Source organism: Trifolium pratense, linkage group LG6, assembly GCF_020283565.1.
Source record: "Trifolium pratense cultivar HEN17-A07 linkage group LG6, ARS_RC_1.1, whole genome shotgun sequence".
NCBI classification, from domain to species: domain Eukaryota; kingdom Viridiplantae; phylum Streptophyta; class Magnoliopsida; order Fabales; family Fabaceae; genus Trifolium; species Trifolium pratense.
Genome location: NC_060064.1, coordinates 35772800 through 35791951, shown reverse-complemented (window position 1 = coordinate 35791951; position 19152 = coordinate 35772800).

Below are 19152 nucleotides of genomic sequence, written 5' to 3'. Positions count from 1 at the left end.
GAGTATTCACCAATACATAAGAGAACTATTCCTCTAAAAAAGACAACGAGAATGAAGTACGGTCCTTCGATTTTCTTTAGTTGTTAGAAAACAACAAATCGTATTAACTAATACTAATAAGAACAGATTTAGATGCACTCGTTTATAACATTGGATAATAAAAATGATCAAATTTATCAGTTATGATCAAATATTGGATAATATATAAATCTTATAAACTATTTTTTCTTTTCACAATATGGCGGTGAAACGAAAAAATAGTTTATTTTCTATAAATAAAAATTTTGATTTTATTTATTGTAATCATATATGAATGGCTCAAAATGAGAAGGTTTCCTGTCACTAATATAAGTTATTTTAGTAAATGTCACTAAATTTAAGTTATTTTTCGTTCATGTGGCCTAACAAGATAACATCACGTACTAAAACAGTTGACAATAAGGAAATGAGACAAATTATTCATAGTATATATATACACGCATGCGTGCTACCAACCCTATGATGGTTTATTTTCATAACCTAAGCTCAACAGTATAGTTCTATAGCATTACAGAAAACCTTCTCATTTTGAGCCATTCATATATATGCAATTTTGAGTAACCACACAAAAGTTATAATCGGTCATCTATCATCAAAGGTACAATAGAGAGACTTCTTTGATGTTGTTGTTTTACTTTTGTAAATAAAAGACGTAACTCAGTTGATAAAGATATCACATTTTATATACACGATTTAGAATAAGAGATTTCTCATTTATTCACTTCAATGGTGAATTTTTAGCCACTAGATACTTGACAAAAAACGAAACTATATACTCCCTATGGTCCTTAATATATTTATAAAAGAGATTTTACTTTTTAGATTCATTAAGAATCTAATGTATTTGTCCCAGCTTAGCTCAATTTGCAGAGACATTGCATTATATATGCAGATGGCTGAGGTTCAAACCCCGATCATCACACTTATCCACTTTAAGAGTGAAATTTCTAGTCATTAGGTTACTTGACAAACAAAACAAAAAAAACTAATATATCTAGTCGATGTTATAGACTAGATATATTAGATTCTCAATAAATTTAAAAACTAAAATTTCCCTTATATTTAGAACCGGAGAGTATAAATCATCATATAATTCTTGAGGTAAATACGCATACATGTACCGAATAATATAGGATTCCAATTCCAATAATTTTGCAAATATTGTGATTGATAGTAATCTGACTATTGATTATAACCTTTGATTATCAATAAATTATATATGTGTCTGTTTCCTACACCACAATATCACTTCTAACCTTTGATTATCAATAAATTATATATGTGTCTGTTTCCTACACCACAATATCACTTCTAAGTATGGGTTCTCATAATTTTCTCCATCTGATTGCTAAATCCATAACGTTGTTCATGTCAAGCTTTAATTATTATTTTTGTTGTACTGTAATACTAACTCTTTAACGATATTCTTATAATTCAAAGTTGAGCCTAATTTAACCTACAAAATCAGTTTGTAAGACGATGATTGCATCTTACTTGTAAACATGTTCAGGCCTGGCCAACTCACACCTGATGTAAGATTTCTTAACATACTCCCTCACGTCTAACATTATTGGACTTGGCGCATGAATTTAAATGGTGGATGACCCAATAACGGTGGCTCAACGGATCTTGGTGAGACTTTGATATCATCTCAAAATTGGGAGTTAGGCCTACAAAACCGACTTATAAAATAAAAACCGTCTTTTATTTATAAACACATGTTTAGACCAACACATCTAATGTGAGACTTTTTGACGGATATAATTACTACACCTTAGGGGAGCATGGCCATGAATTGCATGGTACTACTATATGTCTTTGTCCGATCAATCCAACATTAATTATATATAATTACTAACTTAATTAGGATCACGGGTTCTAAGTATCATTCTATGATAGCAACCCTTTCTATCTCCATTATTGAGACATATATATGTATAAGGAGGGAATTTTAATGTGATGGGCTGATGGCTAATTTGAATAAAATAATAGTAATATTTTGCGGCCAATCAATAATGAAATGTTTTTGGACCGATTAAAGTTGGTAAGTAAGGATACAAAACTTACATTCGAAAAAGACTTGAATTAATTTGATCGATGAGTAATATATATGCAAAAAATATAATTAATTGCTAATTTGCTCTTTAATTTTTTTTTGTTTTTTTGGTACAATGATTCTCAAATTTATTTATTTATATTTTATTTTGAGAATTCAAACTTGATTTATATTACTATATATTTATCAACTACAAGAAAGTTGCATATTTATTGTTGGTTTAATTACCAAAACTAGAACTTGTAAGTAAAGGAAAATGTAATCAAGCATTTGTTAATTAAAGATCAACAATTGTATAATGTTGAAGCATAAGGTTGAACATGTTAGAGAAATAGTTTGTATTGGGATTAAATTGAGATAGAAGTGTTTTGAGTAAAAGAGAAGTAATTGGCATTAATGAAAAAAGGTTATGTACAATGCTTTTATACTAGCTTCACTAGCAAGTAACCATAGTTCTAACTAACTAACTATAGTAGAGTAGTTATTAACAAACTCTTAACTAACTTTACAAACAAGCTAACAAACTAACAAACTAACAAACTAACAAACTAACATTTGAATTACTAACTCAATACACCTCCTTAATTCAAATGTTCCAAACTCTTTACACCAAGCTTGTTCCTTAGTCCAATGAACCTGTCATGCTTCAATCCCTTTGTTAAGATATCAGCCTGTTGTTCATCAGTAGGGTAATGAGATAGCACAATCTTTCCCTTGTTGACTTGATCTCTGATGAAGTGAAATCTTGTTTCAATATGTTTGCTTCTTCCATGAGAGATGGGATTTCTGGCCAAGTTGATAGCTGACTTGTTATCTACTAGTAGCTGCATTGGTTCAGTCAGCTCAATTTTGATGTCTTTTAGCAGAGATTCAAGCCAAATGCCTTGACAAGCAGCAAAGGCACATGCTATGTGTTGGGTTTTTGTATATTGGCTACATTTTGCAAAAACATATTTTAGCCAAGTGTTGAGACAAATGTGCTGACCCCAAGTGTTGTGACAAATGTTGGGACACTTTGGAACAACACCTGACTCTGTATCGTGCGCGCCAGCTAGCGGGTTTAAATTTCTACTCAATCGTTTGAAGATCTGTTTGAAGAATTGTTTCAAGGTTTCTTACAGAGGAAGGCACACGTGTTTAATGTGTTTCATGAGGCAGCCAAACCCTAGTTTTATTTTCCAAAGGAATTATATTTTTGGAAAATATATTTTTGCGTTTCAAAAAATATAACTATTGTTTTCAAAAATATATCACAGCTGCCGCAATTCTAGAAGCCCTAATTTTGTCTTGAAGCCCAAGTCGTTCTACTGCTATAAATACGAAGGCAAGCATATGGTTTCAAGCATCTAAAATCGAGTCTTACAAAGCGTGTGTTTTAGGGATTTTAGAGTGTTAATTGTGAGCCTTTCTTGTGTCTCACTGATGCAAGCTTAGGACCTGAGTGTTATTGAGTTGTAAGTGTGAACTTCTCCTAAGCTTTGAAGTACGGAGATTGTTCTATTGTGTTGTGTGGTTTACTCGCAAGCTTTTAAGCAAGAGTGAATCCTAGTTTCTTAGGAGTGTGTCTCCACCTGTTGTGATTGTGGAATTGAATAGCAGCGCTGTCTGTGTTGCTAAGGTGAGAATTGGGACGGGGTCTCATATCTAGGAGTTCCTAGGTAGAAGTGTCATTGGGTAGTGATTAAGTGAGAAGTTGTAAACGGGTGAGTTTAGCTTCGAAGTAATACTGCTGATAGTGGACTTCATTCCTGGATTGGTATCCCCCAGAGTAGGCTTTAGGCTGAACTGGGTTAACAACTCTTGTGTGTTATTTACTTTATTGCTTTTATTGTTTTATGTTAAGTACTCTGTTTATAGACAAGTGTTGGCGCACCGGTAACAACATCTGTCTACAACAGACAAGTGTTGATACACCTTGATCAACACCTGTCCACTGTGTGCCAGGAATTTCAATTGGCATCAGAGCAGACACCCTGTTCTGAATTTTAGGGTGAGCTCCAGGGAAACTTTTTCTGGCAAGGATGGACAAAGAAGGAGGGTTTGTTACCAGACCACCTCTTCTGGTTGGTGCTTCAAACTATGACTATTGGAAGTCCCGCATGATGGCCTTCCTAAAACAAATTGATAGCAAAACATGGAAGGCAGTTCTGAGAGGGTGGACTCCACATGTGAAGATGGACAAAGATGGTAAACCAACTCTTGAGTTAAAATCTGCTGAAGAATGGTCCAAAGAAGAGGATGCGCTTGCTCTTGCAAACTCAAAAGCATTATACGCATTGTATAATGGTGTTGACAAGCACATATTCAGACTCATCAAAAAGTGTGTCTCTGCTAAGGAAGCTTGGAACATCCTTGAAACTGTTCATGAAGGTACCTCTAAAGTGAAGATGTCAAGGCTACAACTCCTAACCACTAAGTTTGAAAATCTTAGAATGAATGATGATGAAACCATTCAGGAGTTTCACATGACCTTACTTGACTATGATAATCAGTTTGATGCCTTGGGAGAAAAGGTTCCTGAAGAGAAATTGGTAAGGAAGATGCTTAGGTCCCTTCCTAAGAAGTTTGATATGAAGGTCACCGCTATAGAAGAAGCCAAAGATATCACAGAAATAAAGTTGGATGAACTGGTTGGTTCATTGCAAACTTACGAGGTGGCTACAAATGAAAGGATGAATAAGAAGACCAAGAACATTGCCTTTGTCTCGAATTCTGAGGAAGAAGATCAACAGAGTGACACGGAGTCTGAGAATAGCATCTCTGATGCAATGGTTCTTCTTGGAAAACAATTTAATAAGGTGCTAAAAATAATGGACAAACGTCCAGAGACAAGTGCAGCTGACACTGGTCGCAACACTTACAGAAATTTCAGAAAACCTATGTCAGATGAGAAGACAGCTCTTAATAAAAGTGTCCAATGTCTTGAATGTGAAGGGTATGGACACATTAGAACTGAATGTGCAACCTTCTTGAAGAAACAGAAAAAGGGGTTAACTGTTTCATGGTCAGATGAGGACTCTGAAGGAGAAGCTGACACTACAAAATCTATCCATGCACTGACAGGTGTATGTACATCTGACACTGAATCATGTGATGAGGAGCTAACCTTTGATGAACTTGCTGAGTCATACAAGAAGCTGTGTCTAAGGAGTGAAGAAGTCTGCAGAATCTCAGAAAAACAAAAGGAGACAATCTCAAAGTTGCAAACTGAAAGAATTGTCAATCTAACAAAAATCTCTGAGATTGGTGTCAAGTGTGAAGAAGGGTTGAAAACAATTGAGGAGCAGAAGGCAATCATCGCCAATCTGGAAACAGATAAGCTTGAGCAACTAGCAGAAATATCTAAGCTGAATGAAGAGGTAACTGAATTGAACTCTCATCTTGAGAATCTAAAGAAGCATGTTGTTATGTTATTTAAAGGAACTGACCTAGATGAAATCCTAGAAAAACTACCTACCCCTAGTAGAGTCAAAACAGGCATTGGGTATGAGTATAAAAGTGTTAATAGAATTAAGGATTACAACAAAGATGGAAAATATATGCCTGAGAAAAGTAAGCAACCCTCTCCAACAATGTATGGAAAAATGTCACCACACTTGTCCACCGGACATCATACTACACACAGACAAGTGTTACCACATATGGCTCCACATCGTCAAAGAAGGCAAAATTCTAAATTTATACCAAGGCATAAAAGCAAATATCGTTCATGGAGATGTCATCACTGTGGAAGAAAGGGGCACATAAGACCTTACTGCTATAAGTTATATGGGTATCCAAATGAAACTATTCAAGAGAAACTTGATCCATCCATAACTAATGCAAAGAAGGAGTGGAAACAAAAGGTTGATGTAACCAACACCAAGGGTTGTGTAGCTGAAAGTTGTGAGAAAAGCTTGATTGCTCACACTTCTCTTAGAACCTCATCAAAAGAAGATTGGTACTTTGATAGTGGTTGTTCTAAACATATGACCGGTGTTGAAAAATATTTGATGGATATAAAATCCTATGCAACAAGTTTTGTAACATTCGGAGATGGAGCTAAAGGAGAAATTAAGGGTATAGGAAGGCTGATTGACAATGGTCTACCTAAACTTGAAAATGTTCTTATTGTAAAAGGGCTAACTGCTAATCTAATTAGTATACGCCAACTATGTGATCAAGGCATGCAAGTCAACTTTACAAAAAATGAATGTCTTGTTAGCAATGATGAAGGTGACATCCTGATGAAGGGTGTTAGATCGAAGGATAATTGTTACTTGTGGGTTCCTCTAGAAGAAGTTAATGTATCTACATGTCTCTTAACAAAAGAAGATGAGGTTAAGTTGTGGCACCAAAAACTAGGACATCTTAACCTGAAGAGTATGAAAAGAGGTATATCTGAGGAAGCTATCAGAGGCTTACCAAACTTACAAATACAGGAAGACAACATCTGTGGCGAATGTCAGATTGGCAAGCAAACCAAAGTGTCGCACCAAAAGCTGCAACACTTGTCCACTTCTAGAGTTCTTGAGCGACTACACATGGACTTGATGGGTTCTATGCAAGTTGAAAGCCTTGGAGGTAAGAAATATGTTTTTGTTGTTGTTGATGATTTCTCTAGATACACTTGGGTTAACTTCATTAGGTAAAAATCTGAAACCTTTGATGAATTCAAAGATCTTTGCTTACAACTTCAAAAAGAAAACGACTGTGGTATTTTAAGAATTAGAAGTGACCATGGAAAGGAGTTTGAAAACTCTAAATTTGCTGAGTTTTGTGCTAGCTCGTTACAAAATGGTGTGGTTGAGAGAAAGAACAGAACTTTACAAGAATCTGTCAGGGTTATGTTACATGCCAAAAACCTTCCTTATAAATTTTGGGCTGAAGCTATGAATACTGCATGTTACATCCATAATAGAGTAACATTAAGAACAGGTACTGCAACAACACTGTGTGAACTATGGAAGAACAGAAAGCCTACTGTAAAATATTTCCATGTGTTCAGATCAAAATGTTACATCTTGGCCGATAGAGAACCTAGGAGGAAATTGGATCCCAAAAGTGATGAGGGAATATTTCTAGGTTATTCAACCAACAGCAGAGCCTATAGAGTTTTCAATTCTAGAACGAAAACCATGATGGAATCAATCAATGTCGTAATTGATGATACTGATTTGACAAGTATAGATTCAGCTGAAGAGACAGATGTAGTCACACCTGTCCCAACACCAGATGATGATCAAGCTGAATCTGATTCTGTTCAAGACTTTGAGCCTAATACAGAGAATTTGAGACCAAACAAAGGTCCGTCAATCAGAGTTCAGAAGAACCACTCAAAGGAAATCTCTATTAGAAATCCTGACCAAGGAGTTACCATAAGAAGATCTACATATGTAATTCTCAAGAATTTGAAAGAAGAAGCTCAATCTGGAAAGTTAAGGGGCAAGCTAAGTATTTGCCTATTTAAAGAATTGTAGCAGTTACTGCATGTAACGCGTGCAACCGCCTCTTTTTCCTCTCTTCATTGTATGGTGCACGCTAATCAAGGGAAATGTGATATGAACTCTTCTCCTAAAGTTAATGTTAATGTTGGTACTTTTGGTAAAGTCATGATTGACTATGTGATTGATTGGCTCAAGAAAACCGTTCTTGAGACTAATGTTGTGCAAGATGTTGACACATCTTTGGCCCGAGAGAATACACAAGGTGAAACTGTTCTTGAAATCCCCGAACAGGTGACTATTCCTAGAAATGAAAATGGCCAGGTGATGACTGATAATAAGGAAGAAGTGTCCGACGAACACACTGATGTTAATTCCCCATCTAATGAGAAAAGTTGTTTGAACTTGAAGAAGTTCATATTGGTTGATTGGTCCATAGAAGTGGAGGATGGACTATTCATGACAAGGTGTTTAATAGATCGGTCCATTATTATTCAGGCGTGTAGCTTTGGTGATGATTTGTTGTATGGTTTGATTTATTTTCAAACCTATATTAACCTGTTGCACCTAGAATGTGGAGTGTGTGCAAAGGTCATTATGTTGTGTCTGAAGTTGGTTGAGGAGTTTTCTAGTTTGAATTCCGCTGCATTTATATCTGATGGAAAACTCATGGTGGTTTTGGGTGCTGAGTATGCAAAACTATGTTGTTCTTTGAAGATGTATCCCTTGGTGTGGTGATACTCGATGAGAGGTCCAACTAACTTGTTAGAGATGCCAAAGATACTTGAGGTGATCTCAAGTCCACTCAAAAAGGCACTCATATATGAGTTTGTTGAAGTGAGATCTGTAGGATGCTATCAGCAATTTATTTTTATTTTTGTTTCAACCTAAAAGCCAACCCCTAGTGGCTTTGATAAAAGATCTCCTAGTATGTTCCTTGAAAAGGGAACTGATGTCTTCCCAAATGTTGGAACATCTGACCAGCATATTATGCAGTTATTAAGGGGGAGTCCTTAATCTGAAGTTGGAAGACCTTGAAGACATGACAGACTCAATATCTTGACATCTTTATATTGAGAATTTATTTTTCTTAATATGTCTAGTGGTATTTCTCTGAAACAGGATGAAGGTTGTTTACTCTAAAGTCTATGAGAGCATGGAACTCTTGTTCTGTTGTAGTAAAAAGAACTTCAAGGGATTATGAACATTGGAGCTGTTTCAACTCATGTTCAATGGTTAATTGTTATCTGTACTTTGGAGCGTCATCCAAATTACCTAGGATGAGCATTTTAGTTAGTTCAAGCAAGGAGGAGTTATTATTCTTTGAAGCAAAAGATTATTGTTCTTTGGTATTGAAAGTTGATCAACTACTGATGGTTGATTCTCTTGAGTCCCCCTGCTATTGTTAATTATGATGGTGCTTCCACTAAAACCACAAGTGAGTTGCTGCTGATTCACTCGTGGAACTCGTCCCTAAGACGGATGTTGTGTCAGATGTTGATACATCTATGACACTGGAGACAAATGTTGTACCATGTGTAGGTACATCTGCTCAGCCAATGGTTGGTACTCTCACTAGGAAGCAGATGAAAATTCTTATGTTCTGAATGTGTTTCTGATATTGTGTGCTCATATATGTGATATTCAGAAGTGATTACTACTAGTATATGTGACTATTTCAGACCTGTTTCTGAAACTTCTGGTTTGAAGTTCTTATGTGATTGTTGAAGATGGATTTGGTATATGCCTCTTGAAGTTGAAACTAGTTAATCTTTATCAGTGTGTGTGTAACTCTGAGCTAGATGTCCTGGACATTATGTCACCTGATAGGAAGAAAGATGACATGTAAGTGTTCCTTCTTAGATGATGTCTCTTTCATGATGTGCAAACAAGGGGGAAATGTCTGATGTGGTGGATATGATATGGTTCCTCCACTACTAAGTTATATATGATGAGGTATGTATCCCATTGTGTTATCTTCGGTTGTAGTAGCTCTGTGCACAAAGTGGTTGATGTGCTGAAGATAATATAGGTCTATGCCTTATGACTTATGATCTTCATGCTATACTGTTGGAGTTTGGTTAAGGTATTGTGGATAAAAGCTCGCATGTTCTCTTTCCACTACTTTTGTTCTCCGCATCTTTTGTGGGCTAGGCCCTGGATTTCTAGCACCTGTGTGTGCTTTATGGTCTGTAATATGTGCACACTAATATTCTCTTGTCTGCTACTCTACATATTTCCTATGCATGATGTTTGTCTAAATTGTGGCTAAAAAGGGGGAGCAGTGTGTGTGTGTGACAAGTGTGTGGACAAATGTTTTCACATCTGGCGCCTGTTTTTGTGCTAATGTTCGTATGCTCGTATTGAGGGGGAGTGTGAGTAATATGCATGTACTGAGGGGGAGTAGTGAATATTCTTTCTCTATCTGGTGTGTGTATGCATGAATTCAGGGGGAGTGTGAGTGATAGTATCTCTTGATCGCCTGAATGTATTTGATGACAAATGTTGTGCCAAGTGTTGTGGCACCTGACTATTGAGTCCACTATCCACTATGACTGAGAATTTATTTCTCTCAGATGTTTATTGGAATTTATTTTTCCTTGATGTTCTTATGATGAATGGATGCGCGCTAAACTATTAGGAGTTTATTTCTCCTACTTCTTAGCATCTACTATGGGAGTTTATTTCTCCCTTGTGTTGTTCCATGAGGCTAGTTGTGTTTTATTCCGCTGTCGCATTGCCTCTGATGCTACTTACCTCTCTTAGAAGTATTGTTTATTATGTGTTACTTTCTTTCCTAGTTGTGTGAACATGTTGACTCGAAGGAAAGGTAATACTGTATCTCTCTATATACTGGTCTAATATTGTTTTAGCCAAAATTTGCCAAAGGGGGAGATTGTTGGGTTTTTGTATATTGGCTACATTTTGCAAAAACATATTTTAGCCAAGTGTTGAGACAAATGTGCTGACCCCAAGTGTTGTGACAAATGTTGGGACACTTTGGAACAACACCTGACTCTGTATCGTGCGCGCCAGCTAGCGGGTTTAAATTTCTACTCAATCGTTTGAAGATCTGTTTGAAGAATTGTTTCAAGGTTTCTTACAGAGGAAGGCGCACGTGTTTAATGTGTTTCATGAGGCAACCAAACCCTAGTTTTATTTTCCAAAGGAATTATATTTTTGGAAAATATATTTTTGCTTTTCAAAAAATATAACTATTGTTTTCAAAAATATATCACAGCTGCCGCAATTCTAGAAGCCCTAATTTTGTCTTGAAGCCCAAGTCGTTCTACTGCTATAAATACGAAGGCAAGCATATGGTTTCAAGCATCTAAAATCGAGTCTTACAAAGCGTGTGTTTTAGGGATTTTAGAGTGTTAATTGTGAGCCTTTCTTGTGTCTCACTGATGCAAGCTTAGGACCTGAGTGTTATTGAGTTGTAAGTGTGAACTTCTCCTAAGCTTTGAAGTACGGAGATTGTTCTATTGTGTTGTGTGGTTTACTCGCAAGCTTTTAAGCAAGAGTGAATCCTAGTTTCTTAGGAGTGTGTCTCCACCTGTTGTGATTGTGGAATTGAATAGCAGCGCTGTCTGTGTTGCTAAGGTGGGAATTGGGACGGGGTCTCATATCTAGGAGTTCCTAGGTAGAAGTGTCATTGGGTAGTGATTAAGTGAGAAGTTGTAAACGGGTGAGTTTAGCTTCGAAGTAATACTGCTGATAGTGGACTTCATTCCTGGATTGGTATCCCCCAGAGTAGGCTTTAGGCTGAACTGGGTTAACAACTCTTGTGTGTTATTTACTTTATTGCTTTTATTGTTTTATGTTAAGTACTCTGTTTATAGACAAGTGTTGGCGCACCGGTAACAACATCTGTCTACAACAGACAAGTGTTGATACACCTTGATCAACACCTGTCCACTGTGTGCCAGGAATTTCACTATGTATTCAGCCTCACAGGATGAGAGAGCAATGACTGGCTGTTTCTTAGAGCACCATGAGATTGGAGCATCCAAGAATTTGAAAATGTAACCTGTTGTGCTTCTTCTATCAATATGATCACCACACCAGTCAGAGTCTGAGAATCCTTCCAATCTATTCACTGCATTGCTGAGAGTATTTGGAAGTAATATGCCATAGTCCATTGTTCCTTTGACATATCTCATGATTTTCTTTACTGCTATCATGTGAGATTTCTTTGGAGAGTTTACAAATCTACTCACAGCTCCAACTGCAAAAGCTAGATCTGGTCTGCTATTGCATAAGTATCTGAGTGATCCAACCATCTGCTTATAGAGAGTTTCATTCACAGTTTCACCATTATCATCCAAATCCAAATTTGAATTTACTTCTATTGGTGTCACTGCAGGATTGCATTCAAGCATGTTGAATTTTAGCAGTAGTTCTTTCATATACTTCTTCTGATGCATCAAGATACCTTTACTAGTTGCTTCAAATTGCAATCCTAGGAAGTAGTTTAGTTTTCCCATATCTGTCATTTCAAACTCAGAGTGCATTAGTTCTTTGAATGTAGCTACGTCACTAGTATCATTACCAGTAACAAGGAGATCATCAACATAAAGACAGATGATTAAGATTTTTGCTGTGCTTGAGTTATGCTTCACATATACTCCATGTTCAACTACACTTTTCTTGAAACCAGATTGTATTAAGAATCCATCAATCCTTTTATTCCATGCTCTTGGAGCCTGTTTTAATCCATATAGAGCCTTATTCAGTTTATACACCATTCCTTCCTTTCCTTCTTTTATAAAACCTGGTGGTTGAGATACATATACCTCCTCATCAAGGGGTCCATTGAGGAATGCTGATTTTACATCCATTTGAGACAATGACCAATTCTTCACACTTGCAATTGCTACTACTAGTCTAATTGTCTCAATTCTAGCAACTGGTGCATAAACTTCATGATAGTCCAAGCCAACTTTCTGCAAAAATCCTTTTGCTACTAACCTGGCCTTATGCTTTGCAACTGAACCATTAGAGTCTAGTTTGACTTTAAACACCCATTTCACTGCTATTTGTTGCTTATTTGTTGGTAAGTCAGTCAAGCACCATGTGTTGTTTCTTTCAATTGCTTTAATTTCATCAATCATGGCTTGCTTCCAGACATTACTTACTATTGCTTCTTCAAAGCTAACTGGTTCAGTATCTACAAATAATGCAAAATGTACTAAATCTCCTTCTGTATCAATCACATCATCTCTGTAGGTTTCAAAACCTTGCAGTCTTGTTGATGGAACTCTGGTTCTCTTTGAACCATCTGCAACACTATTTGAGCTTGTGCTTGCTTCAGTGTTTGCAGTGATGTTCTCTACATCATATTCTTCTTGACTAGTGATGAGTGGAATGGTGTTGGCACTTTTGTCAACACATTTGCCCTTCCAGTCCCAGTTTTCAAGTTCACACACTTTCACATCCCTTCCAAGTTCAACTTTCTCTCTAATTGGATCATATAGTTTATATGCTCCACTGGGATGGTAGCCAACAAGTATCATTTGTCTGCTCTTGTCTTGCAGCTTTGTTCTTTTCTGGTCAGGAATGTGGCTGTAGCATATTGAGCCAAAAACTCTTAAATGACTCACTTTTGGTTTCTTTCCACTCCATTTTTCTTCAGGCACAATGTTGTTTAGCTTCTTTGTTGGACATTTATTCAAAATGTACACAGCAGTGTTGACTGCTTCACCCCAAAGATTGCTTGGCAGAGATTTTTCTTTCAACATACTTCTAACCATATTCATCACTGTTCTGTTTCTTCTTTCAGCTAGACCATTATGTTGAGGGGTATATGGTGCAGTCACTTCATGCTCAATTCCTTGATCAACAAGAAATTGTTTGAATTCATTTGATGTGTACTCTCCTCCACCATCAGTCCTTAGGATCTTAATGGATTTTTCACTCTCTTTTTCAACTTTCTTCTTAAATCTTTTGAATACATCAAATGACTCATTCTTTGCTTTGATTAAGTAAATCCACATCATTCTACTGAATTCATCAATAAAAGAAATGAAATACTTGTTACCTCCAAGTGATGGTACTTCAAATGGTCCACATACATCAAAATATATCACTTCTAACTGTTGCCTTGCTCTTGAAGCAACTTCTGATTTGAATGAGTTCCTGGTTTGCTTACCCATCATACACACTTTGCACACATTATCAGGGACTTTGATAATTGGTAAGCCAGTAACCATGTGATTTGTGCCTAATTCCCTCAAGCACTTGAAGTTCAAGTGACCATATCTAGCATGCCATATCCAGTTTTTGTCATCTGCTTCTACTGCGCGCACTTAGGCACATGACTTTTGCAGTTGTCATGTTGATTTGAAAAGTTCTGTTCTTTGACAGAGGTGTTTTCAATATCATATTTTTCTTTGCATCAAACAAGGCTAATGAATTGTTCTTCATTGTTACTGCAAAGCCTTTCTGGATTAACTGGCCTAGGCTTAAGAGATTGCTTTTCATACCTGGCACACAGAGCACATCTTCCATGATTACATGCTTTCCATCATCTCTGTTGATCACTAATTTCCCTATTCCTTCTGCTTGCAATGTTCTATCATCTGCAAACCTCACTTTGCTCTTTCTTGAGGCATCAATTTCAATTAGCCAATCTTTGTGACTGGTCATGTGATTTGAGCAACCAGTGTCAAGAAACCAGTAATCAGTGTTTGATGTGTTGTCACTAATCTCATTCAATGTAGCCATCATGAGCTTTACATCATCTTCTTCATCTGAAGATGATTTTTCTTCCTCTTCTACTGCATTGGCTGCATCATTGTATTTCTTCTTGCCCTTTCCTTTGTTGCCTTTAGCAAACCAGCACTCATCTGCATAATGACCATGCTTTCTACAGTTATAGCATTCAACATCTTTCTTGCTATATTTCTTTGAATTTTTTGAATTGCCAGAACCTCCTCCTCCTTTGTGTGAGGATTCAGTTTTGTCACTTCCTTTGGAATTTTCAAAGCCTTCTTTCTTTTTATTCTTCTGCCAATTGTTCTTACCAGCACCATGCTTCTTTTTTGAATTTGCAAATAAGGCTTGATCTGTACCTTTCTCTTCATTTCTTGTACTGAGTCTCAATTCTCTTGCTTGTAGAGTGCTCATTAATTCTGCTGGAGTCATTGTTGCTAGATCTTTGGTTTCTTCTACTGTACAGACTATGTAATCAAACCTTGAGGGCAAAGATCTGAGGATCTTTTCACAGAATTGTTGATCAGTAATTACTTCTCCATTAAGGGACATTGAGTTTGTGATATTTCTTACTCTGTTGAAGAAATCTTCAATCTTTTCTGTTTCTTCCATCTCCACATGTTCATACTGCTTTCTCAATGCTTGAAGTTTCACTTTCTTCACTTTTGCATCACCTGTATGGCATCTTTCCAATGTATCCCAGGCTTGTTTTGCAGTTGTGCAGGTTGAAATCTTGTCAAAGTTCACCTCATCAACACTTTGATGAATCAGATAGATTGCTTTGCAATCTTTCTTCTTGTGTTGGCTGCATATGCTGTTCTCTGAGCTGCAGTCCCTTCATCACCAACCACTGCATAACCTTGTTGAATGATTTCAAGCACTTCTTGAAATCCAAAGATTGCTTGCATCTGAATATTCCACCGATCCCAATTGTCTCCTTTCAATTTTGGTAATTGCGATGGAACATTGTTAGGATTCATCATGATTCAATTTTGATTTTTGCAGCAAGATTGAATCTTTAGGGCTCTAGATACCAATTTGTTAGAGAAATAGTTTGTATTGGGATTGAATTGAGATAGAAGTGTTTTGAGTAAAAGAGAAGTAATTGGCATTAATGAAAAAAGGTTATGTACAATGCTTTTATACTAGCTTCACTAGCAAGTAACCATAATTCTAACTAACTAACTATAGTAGAGTAGTTATTAACAAACTCTTAACTAACTTTACAAACAAGCTAACAAACTAACAAACTAACAAACTAACATTTGAATTACTAACTCAATAGAACAAATGTAATTCTTCACCAAATTTTCCTTGCAAAAAAGCTAACGAAAAATGCCAACTCGTTTTTCCATAGTCTCTTCATATCCGATTAACTTTTCTTTCAAAGTGTGGACTTGCTTCTTCAAATCCTCAGCATTCTGATTAGAGCTACCAACATTTACCCACGGTTACCATACTGTGGCTAACGGGCAGTTTTCTTGTAGTAATCTATATAAGTCTCATTTAAAAATGTTATCCTTAATTATAAACAAATTAATCGTTACTACCATTTGAACATATGCAGCAAGCAACGTTAAAATTTTCGGTGAGAGCCTGTTTTCTATTTAAGTTCCACATTGCTCAAAGATTAGGATTTTTATATAAATTAAACAATTTTTTTTTAACAAGCTAAAATGATATATATATATATATATATATATATATGGGGCTGCTAACTTAGACCCAGTTGGGTCTAAGTTAGCAAGGTGCACCTTTTCAGTTGGACCAAAATACCCATTCTTTTTAATTAATTAACCAAATTACCATCAATGGACGCGGATCCAGTGTCGCGCGCGTACCGCAGGACCATGGTTACAGGCCGTTGATTTCCATCAGACAGCCAAGATCTGATCTCATCAAGACTGTCTGATCAATCAAACAGCCCAGATCATCCGAATCCATCAGATTCCAGCGCGTGCACCACACTTGAATACACCCTGGAGAGAGAAGAATCTACTTTTTAAAAGCAGGACACGTGTCGCTGTCTGATTGGCTGGGCGTGATTTTTTTCCATTTAATATTTTTGAACTCAATTATTTCGTTGTAAATTAATTTTTTATTTTTATTTTTTATACCAAAATTCATAATTTTTTTTTCTCTACAAATAGAGACTTGGTTCGTTTGATTTGGACACAGAAAAAAAAACCCAATTTTTCACTACCTTAATCTCATTTTTCACTACCTTACATCAACTCACTGAAACCATTCTACCAGGAAAATGGTTTCAGAGTACAAATCTCTGAAACCATTCTACCAGCTAAATGGTTTCAGAAGCAAACACAATTAATAAATTACTCACTGAAACCATTCTACCAGTAAAATAGTTTCAGAGTACAACTATGTGCAACCATTCTACAAGCTAAATGGTTTCAGAAGCAAATAACTAATAATCAACTTACTGAAACCATTCTACCAGCAAAATGGTTTCAGATTACAACTCTCTGAAACCATTGTACCAGATAAATGGTTTCAGAAGCAAACACAATTAATAAATTACTCATTGAAACCATTCTACCAGTAAAATGGTTTCAGAATACAACTATGTGCAACCATTCTACCAGTAAAATGGTTTCAGAAGCAAATATTAGTTTTTAATTACCGTTTTATCTCATTTAATTAACTAAAAATAGTTTCAGGTCTCCAAAAATTTCATAAAATATACCAAAAGTTCCAGAATATTATCTACTATTTTCCTGGTATAATGGTTTCAGTGAGTTGGTTGAGTGGTGCGTGTTAAATTACAACACACAAGTAACGTATTTAGTAGACAAAAAATTAGATTAAGGTAGTGAAAAATTGCATTTTTTTTTCGGTGTCCAAATCAAACGAACCAAGTCTCTATTTGTAGAAAAAAAAAATTATGAATTTTGGTATAAAAAAAAAAATAAAAAATTAATTTACAACGAAATAATTGAGTTCAAAGTATTAAATGAACAAAAATCACGTCCAGCCAACCATTGTGTGACACGTGTCCTACTTTTAAAAAGCAAATTTTTCTCTCTCCAGGGTGTAATCCAGTGTGGCGCACACGCTGGAATCTGATGGATCAGGATGATCTGGACTGTCGGATTGATCAGACAGTCTTGATGAGATCAGATCTTAGCTGTCTGATGGAAATCAACGGTCTGTAACCATGGTCCTTCGGTACGCGCGCGACACTGGATCCGCGTCTATTAATGGGTATTTTGGTTAATTAATTAAAAAGAATGGGTATTTTGGTCCAATTGAAAAGGTGTACCTTGCTAACTTAGACCTAACTAGGGTCTAAGTTAGAAAACCCCATATATATATAGTCTTTCGGCATAAGACGTGCCAAGAAGACTAAGTAAATTAAACAATTTCAAAATTTCAATATACAAAATGAACAAATTTATTGTACTATATAATTTTTTTTAATATGTGTAAAATCAATCACATGTGCTAATTAAATAAATAAAAAAATCACATGTGCTAATTAATAAATTAGAATTAGATCATCTATATATAGACCAAATACATTAAATCTATGATGAGTCTAAAAAGTCAAATTTACTTATAAAGTGTTACGAATGAAATATTCCTTTAATAAAGTGTCCAAATTCATTTTAGAAATATTTTTCTTGGAAATTGTGCATTTAACTTTGAAAAAAATTTAAAAGTTACTTTTTTAAATGCATAACTTTTAAATTTGGGATATTTAACATGACCCCTGAACTTATGACATCAAAATAGTCAATAATTTATTTTGAGCACAAAAACAGCCAATAAACTAAGGGGGTGTATTGGATTGAGATTTTAAAAGACTATTTTGGCAAAAAAAAATCTTGAAGATTTTAAAAGACTTTGTGAGATTATATTGATTTTGTAAGATTTTAAAAGACTTTTTTGAAAGACTTTTTACATTCAAGATTCTTAACACAAGACTCTGTGAGATTTTATAACATAGACTTTTGAGATTTCAAAGAACTTTATGGAATTTTTGTATCCAAAAAAAAAGAACTTTATGGAATTTTAACATTTAAATGACTCAATAAATTCAATACAAATTTCTTCCAAAAATATAATAATCAATCAATCATTCCTTAAAAAACATCAAGAAATTAATATAAACAAATAAAATCAATGAATCAATTTTTTTTTTTAAAAAAATAATCATAAAAAAGAACAAGAGAACTAAAAGCTAGGGATGACAATTTGACCCATACCCAGTGGGCACCCGCAAAAAATACCCATAATGGGTAGGGTAAAAACCCGCATTTTGGGTATGGGACGAGTATGGGTAATTACACGCAAAAATGAACGGGTATGGGTGCGGGTACCTTAGTACCCACCCCGCCCCGTACCCACACAATATATATATATAATATGTTTATCAATTTAAAAAAATACAACACCGTTAAACTATTACATATTTTTAATAAAATGTTTATTTATATCATGATACAAACGCAATGTGAATATTTCAACAAAGAAAAAAATTTAACATGATGTTAATCAAATTTTTGTTTATAAATTTTATAAGTCAACATTAAATTCTTTAAATAAAAATTAATTATATTAAAACGATATAATATTTTATAATGGAACGATTTATATTTAGTAAAAATGCGGGTAACGGGTACGGGTATGAGTACTTAGGTACCCATAGGGTATGGGGACAGATACAAAGATTGTTACCCACGCGGGTATGGGGATGGGTACGAGTATTTTTTCAAACTACGGGTATGGGGATGGGTACTATAGTACCCTACCCATACCCTACCCATTGTCATCCCTACTAAAAACTTTATCAGAAAACCCTAATCATAAAAAAAGGTTGCAAAATTATATATATATATATATATATATATATATTTCTTGGCTACAAAATTATGTTAAAGATCAATTTTATAAGGCAGC